This window comes from Cataglyphis hispanica, chromosome 14, assembly GCF_021464435.1.
Source record: "Cataglyphis hispanica isolate Lineage 1 chromosome 14, ULB_Chis1_1.0, whole genome shotgun sequence".
Taxonomy (NCBI): Eukaryota; Metazoa; Arthropoda; class Insecta; order Hymenoptera; family Formicidae; genus Cataglyphis; species Cataglyphis hispanica.
The window spans coordinates 7,070,468-7,077,500 of record NC_065967.1 but is presented as its reverse complement, the minus strand read 5'-3'; the positions used below and the strand labels follow the sequence as shown (position 1 = coordinate 7,077,500).

Here is a 7,033-nt window from a genome sequence, read left to right as displayed (position 1 = left end):
AGAGAGAGAGAGAGTTTATATTACTCTTTGTTAATATATATATTTATTACATTAATTTTATGTTGGTAAAAATTGAATGAAATATGTATAGCACTATATTTAAATATACTGTCTATATACAAAGAAACCAAATTGTAAGTTTTTTATTCATTTGAGGGAACTAATGTATATATTTAATTTATTATATTTTTTTGAATTTACAATATTTTGTTCTTTTTTCCTAACTCCTTTCATCCCTTGCTCTCTCCTTCTCCACTTTTTTCCTACTCTTTTTATCGATTTATTCTAGTATAATTTATAATTTCGCAATTTTTGCAAAGTTTGGCTTGACGTCTCTCGTCATGTCTGAACGAATGAATAATTTTTTTGCGAAAGAGGAAGAAAGGGAAGAAGATGGGCGGCTTGTAAGTGGCGGGTCGAAGAACGGCGGGGTGAGGAATCGAGGCGGAGGAGGGCCCACCGACCTCTGACCCTCTTGGGAACCATGAAGAATCCAAGAGCCGTGCGGCCGGGAAAGGGACTCGGGAATCCGGTCGAGACCCACCCGGCCGAAATACTTGCACGCTGGTTACATCGCTATCGGCATAACCATTACTGGCGGATCCCGATCGATTGCAAATTAATTCGTTCGCGAGAAACAATCGAGAGAATCAATATACGTGTATGTGCAGGCGTGAGTATGTGTTTAAACTAGATTTGCGATAAGATATATATTATAAATATGTAATAGAAAGTAGCAGAAAAAATAGATTTTATTATGAGTAATACACAGTAGAAAGAAAATATGAATGTATATTTCTAGTTAAAGACGATATATATATATATATATATATATATATATATATATATATATATATATATACACACATACAAGAGTGGAGTCTAGATAGATATATTCAATATAGATATATATATATAGACATATATATATATATTTTATAACAAAATATATTTATATTTTATAAAAAAATTTTATATTTTAATTTTTTAAATATTCTGATTTTTTGTGTTTTGTTATTTCTTTTAGATTTTTATCATTATTTATATAAGAGAAGTTATATAATGCGATATTAAGATGAGAGCTAGTGATTTGCTTCGAAAGTCTTGATTTTCGAAGATTCGAAGATTGAAAACTTCGGCATTAAAATTTTAGAAGATCAAAGTTTTGATGCTTCGAAGAATCAAAATTATACAATTATTAATTTAATATAATAGTAGTAGTACCGCGATTATTATCGAAATACATATTTATAAAATTATATGAAAAAATTCGAAGAAAGTTTCTAATGTTGCAATAATTAATATTAAATTATTATATATTTTTTAAACATATATATTAATTAATTCTTTTTACTTGCAATATTATCTATCTTTATTAGACTTTCTTCGTGTTGGGAATATTTAATTTACACTCTACATCTAGAGAGAGAGAGAGAGAGAGAGAGAGAGAGAGAGAGAGAGAGAGAGAGAGAGAGAAAGAGAAAGAGAGAGTTGAGCTAAGGACAAATAGATTAATACTATTCAAACACTATTCAGGTTAGGTTCAGGCATCATCTAAGCAAGAGATGACTGCGTGACTTTACCTTTCGCTAAGATGCTTTCATTACTAAGAGACATACATAAGTAATTCATCGTACATGCCTGCCGATACCGGCCTACTGTTTTCCAATGCGCTCATTAGCTCACATATTTTAATTAATAACGCAATAATTATTGCAAATTTTGCAAAATGGTACAAGACTTTTCAATTTAGTTTGGCCCAATCTAACTTCACATTTTGAGTGTGTCAAAATTTTCGGACACCCTGTATATATATATATATATATATATATATATATATATATACAGGGTGTCCTAGACCACCCGTACACCTCTTTTCTTTCAAAAACTAAGCATTTTAGAGAAAAACGTTTTGAACAAAAATTGTATGGTTTTGAGGGGAACATAAGATGGTGTCATTGATTGATGCCTTAGATGGCATCGTTAAGGTCAAGTCAAGAACACCTTTAATTTCTTAAATGGAATCTCCTATTTTTTATTGCATATTCTTATAGCTAATGTCGAGAGCTTTCCATAACACTAAATAAAGTATTTTTTATTAAGAATTTTTTGAGTTATTTTGTATCTTAATCTGACATATTTTAGTATAAAATATAAAATATCTCGAAAATTATTTAGTGTTTGATAATTGTATCGTAATTTATGTACAGAATAATAAGTTGAATCAAATGGTGTACAATAATTGTTTTTAAAAAAAGTATGCAGTTATTTGCAATATATTTTTTTATAATAATTATTTATTTTTTCTTTACACTATTTGATTTATCTTATTATTCTGTACATAAAAGTATATCCTTGACTTGACCTTAACAATGCCATCTAAGGTCAAACCAATGACACCATCTTATGTTCCTCTCAAAACCATACAATTTTTGTTCAAAACTTTTTTCTCTAAAATGCTTAGTTTTTGAAAGAAAAGAGATGTACGGGTGATCTAGGACACCCTGTATATATATATATATATATATATATATATATATATATATATACATACATACATACATAAAAACAGCTTATAGTAGCAGAAATTGGAGCATTTTATCAAATTCGAATGTGGAACGAAATTTGGATTCTCACAAATGATTTCGTATCATGATTATCATGTATTTTCTGGTTGGCATGTATTTTTTATCTTAATTCCAAGCGGGCAAGGATTGAAGGGAAACAAGCGACTGAGGAACAGAAAGTGCGTGAGCGTGTAATGGTGATTGAATGCGGCTAATAGCCGTTCCATACAAGACTTGCTGTACAAACCCGCCGAGATATACGTTATGACTGCGGCATAATATTTACCGGATAGTAAACAGGCGCATACAAATGTTGGGAGTACTTGAGAGAGAGAAAGAGAGAAACAAAGAGAAAGAGAGAGAGAGAGAGAGAGAGAGAGAGAGAAAGAGAGAGAAAGGGAGAGGGAGAACGATGAGTGCGTGTGTGCGCGCGCACATAAGTGTTTGTCACGAATCTGAACGTCTATGAAACAACTCTCTTTGAAACAATTTTGAGAATATGGAAGATATTTTTGCATCGAACAATAAAAATTCAACTCTCTAGAATCCAAGAGATATTCAACTTTGCAGCATTATAATGCATTAAAGTAAAAAAATTCAGACATTTTAATTATTTAATTTGATTTACAGATTTAATTTGCTTTAAATATTAAAATTTGCTCTTTAACTCTTAAAAAAATTGACAATAATAAAAATCTAGTTTATTTTATTTTTAGAAAAGTATAAGCGAGACTTTATTCTTCAGTTACTCCTTATTGACTACCGTTATACAAACTATAATATAATATCAGCAAATAATTATAAAATTAAGAAATGTTTCTCGCAAAAGAGAGATATATATTTTTCATCGTTGAATTTATCGTTGTAGTAAAATTCCACGACGCGGCGTGGCTGATTATTATTAATGCGCGAAGCGCGTTTTACGATTTAATTGCGCCCGAAGCCGAGATGCAGGCGGCCCGGTAACCTTTGATTTATGACTTCATTTATTGTTAGGTCAATATGTTACAGCGTTGTCGCCATTTTATGTCCCGACGGTTTTCCAGATTTTATCCTCTTTTAAGCCCCAAAAAAATATTTCTATAAATTCTACAAATTTTTGAAACGGATTCAAAATTAATCATTTCTTCATTTGCAAATTAATCGATTCGAGTCTTTAGTGGATTGATTTATCGAGATATTTTCGACAATAATGAAATGAAAGAAAATCCGGATTATAAGGAAGATCGAAAAAAAGAAGAAAGTGATAGAGAGGGAGGTAGACACAGGGAAGAAAGGAAGGAGAGAGGAGAAGCAAGATTGACCCATGACCCAAGAATTTCCGACGCGTCTGATTCCTGAAATGTTTGCGCGCACCCTGTAATCATGGCTTGGGCTTTGTGCAGGCCCCTTCGCTGCCCTATTTCATTCCCTCTATCCCTCTGTCTCTCTCTGTTTCCCTTTCCTCTCCGTTTTGGAATTTTCTTTCCTTCTTCTTCTTTTTGGTCCGCGCAATGGATATCTATAATTTAAATCTTGCTCGGACATAAGTGGCGAGAAATCATTGTAATTAATATGGTGTACATGCACGTAAGTCTGTGTAAGTACATGAGAATGTGCGTAGTTTGCGTCGGACCATCGAAGCAATATCAGGAGAAGAATCAGATAAAGATAATCGGTTGATGCGATGCAAGCAGAAGAGAGAATACAGAAGCTCTTGCAATCTGTCGTTGTTTTTTCGGCTCTATTATTCTAGTAAATATTTTCATATTTTTTATATTAAGATATTTTTTAAATACTTTTATATTTATTTCAAAAAAGAATAATTTATCTTATAAAAAAATTCACACACAAAAGTTTATAAAATATCATTCACAAAAAATACAGGATGTCATGTGTATACAGGATGAGGCATTTAAAACAGGCCACCCGAATAACTCTCACAGTTTTAAAAATAGAAGAAAATGTTTGAAATAAAAGTTGTATGGAATCGAGGGGAAAATTTTGTAGAGGTAGACATTTTTTTTTAGGTGGACATTTTTTTTAGGTGGAAATGTTTAGGATATTTGAAGGCCATCTTCATTTTTTTTAATGCAATCATCCTCATTTTTTTATACAAATCGATTCCTTGCAATATTTAGCACAAAAAGTTATAAGGATAAGATGAACAAAAAGTGAATAGTTTACGAAATATTTCGTACTTTATATTGATATAATTTTACATAAACTGTAAACATGGATATTCGTAAAATATTCATGTAAAATATAATATTTCGTAAAATATTCACATTTTGAAATGAACTTATCATTACTTTTATGGACAAAATAAAATGAAATGAAATAAAAAGAAAATGACCTTCAAATCTCCTAAGCATCTCCACCTAAAAAAAATGTTTATCTCTACAAGATTTCCCTCTCGATATCATACAACTTTTATTGCAAACATTTTCTCCTATCTCCAAAACTGTGGGAGTTATTCGGGTGGCCTGTTTTAGATGCTTCACCCTGTATATTTAAAAAATTTTAATAATATATGTATATTATGAAAAATGTCTCATCAATTAAATAATAATAACAAAATAATATAATAATAAATATAATATAATTAATATACATTAATAGTATACATTAATAGATATTGTTTATTTAAATATTTATTACTTTAATAAATAATGAGAAAAAGATAAGATTTTGTCGTTTCGGTATTTATTTACATTTATTTATTCATGTTGTCACTTTCATAATGACCGTAAAAATGTAAATATAAATTAAAGTAAACAGGATAATAATCTCGCGTTATCGCGTATTTATAATTCTCTAATTTTACTTTAACAAAATTTTAACTCACTCTTTTTTTTTAATATTATGCAATTTTCATCTCATGGTACTTTTTGATAAATCTAAAAATTTTAGTGTTGTTTTAAGTTTTTTGGTAAATAATTTTTTTGCGATTTTCTTTAAAAAATGAAACAAAAACGAGTAAATCCATAAAAGAATTTATTTCTTAGTTTTTGTTTTTTTAGTTTTTTTTCTCCACACACTCTAGAAATTTTAACATTTAATTTCGGGAAACCCTATATATGTATATATAGTATGTAATATTTTAATATAAATAAATTTTTGAATTAAGATCTTGCTCTCTCTTTTTCTCTCTAATATTAACTCTAAATATGATTATTTTAAAGCATATAGTTTTTTGCTTCGGTAGAATTAAAATCAGTTATAATAATAATACTTTGAAAGCTTGTTTGGTTATCACAATGATATGTCATTACAACTGGTAAAATAATTAAAAATCCATTTGTGGTATTCGCAGGAAACTTTTGAATTTTTTTGAAATGGAGACAGAGACAAACAAAGAAAGAGAGAACGAGAAAAAGAGTTTAAGGATGTTTTGCATGTACAATAGTAGCAAAAAAAACTGTCAAAATTAAAAAACAAACATATTTCTTACATTTATACTGTTTAAAAAATCAAAAAAATAAATCCAGATTATGAAAAGAATTAAAGTATCACAAAATAGTATAGATTTTGACGTTTTCATAAAGGAAAATAGTTGTAATTAATATTTTTCCTAATTTAATGGCAAGAACTTTTGATCATGAATATCCCCTGAAATCAACTGCAAGAAACAACGAAAAACGAGTACTTGCAGAAAAAGAGAGAGAGACAGATATAGAGAATATTTTTCTACAAAGCAGGGAGCACACACTTTTGCATAAGCACATAAAGATAAAGAAACATAAAGCACCATAAACATAACGAAATTAATTGGTCCATAAATACACTGAGAGACCAATTTTGTTGAATAAAAAAAAACTCTTGTTTGGATATGGACAAACAAATCCTTTAATTAATATAACAAAAAAATTTAGTTGGAAAATTTGAAGAACGCGATGAGATTGATGAGTTTCTTATCGCAACAATAAAATTTTATTCAGATAAACAATTCCATGCAAATAAAATGGTTTCTTAATGTAACATTTAAATTTTTTCCACTAACATAATTTTCATTAAATGAAACCAAATTACATGGTTAGTCAAAATTGTTGACTAAACCATGGTTGAATAATTTTGTATATTATGTATTTTGTCTAAGTGTATATGCATAAGGAAATGAACTAATCAATTTCCTTATGCTTATAGTCATGCGCTTATGCAAAAGTGTGTGCTCCTCGCTTTAAAATCCTCATAACTTTTGATCGCTTTAGTGAATCGACTCAAGATTTCTTAATGAGTTTCTGAACATATGTAAGAACATTCTGTACAATTTTGATTAAATTTCTAATATTTCAAAAGTAGATACAAAACATTCTTAAATAATATTAATATAGTTTCAATATAAAAAAAAGGAAAGAGATAGAGAAAAAATTTAAGAAAGAAAAGACCACCAAACACATGGTGTATATCATCGGATTCATGCCGGGTTCATGCTGCTCGAGCGAACCACAATGAATATGTATGAAATTTATGGCGTGCAGTTGTGT

At 29.3% G+C, this 7,033-nt stretch overlaps 1 protein-coding gene across 1 annotated transcript in view; it reads right to left on the bottom strand.

The window, feature by feature from the left end:
- LOC126854511 (uncharacterized) overlaps window positions 1–7,033 on the bottom strand; it is a 61,542-nt gene that overhangs the window by 45,585 nt on the left and 8,924 nt on the right. The gene's annotated exons all lie outside the window — the stretch shown is intronic.